The following is a 581-nucleotide window of genomic DNA, read 5'->3' as shown; positions in this document are numbered from 1 at the left end:
AGCTTTGGTGTTGGAGAAGCGTGTTGAGGGTACCATGACTGCTAAGAAAACAAACAGGTTCATCCCAGAGAGGGTTAAACCGGGCCGCTCCTTGGATGCAAGGATTCTGAGGCTTCGTCTGACATACTTTGGTCATGTTGTAAGAAGAGATCGGTCCTTGGAGAGGGACATCATGCTTGGGAGGGTGGAGGGCTGGCACAGGAGGGGAAGGCCCTCTATGAGGTGGATTGATTCGGTGACTGGGGCAATCAGGATGAGTGTGCTAGAGACAATGAGATTGGCACAGGACAGAGCAGAGTTTAGAGCTGTTGCACATAGGGTCGCTATGAGTTGCAAGCGACTCGATGGCACATAACAACAACAACATTACCCCTACATTGGGAGGTAATTAAAGTTTAAACATCAACAGAATCATGACAATTAATTATATAAATATAATGTAGTAGATATTGCAAAGATAAATTTAGAGATGGTGTATCGGTAAAGAATTCTGTTGCAAATCCAAAGGCAAATGATTAGAATCCACCAAGTGTTCCAAGGGATAAAGATGATCATTTTTCTCCCATGTGATTTATAGCCTC

The sequence above is a fragment of the Elephantulus edwardii genome, unplaced genomic scaffold, assembly GCF_000299155.1.
Source record: "Elephantulus edwardii isolate Elephantulus edwardi_28Jun2011 unplaced genomic scaffold, EleEdw1.0 scaffold00026, whole genome shotgun sequence".
Classification (NCBI taxonomy): Eukaryota; Metazoa; Chordata; class Mammalia; order Macroscelidea; family Macroscelididae; genus Elephantulus; species Elephantulus edwardii.
Note: the sequence above shows the minus strand (reverse complement) of the source record.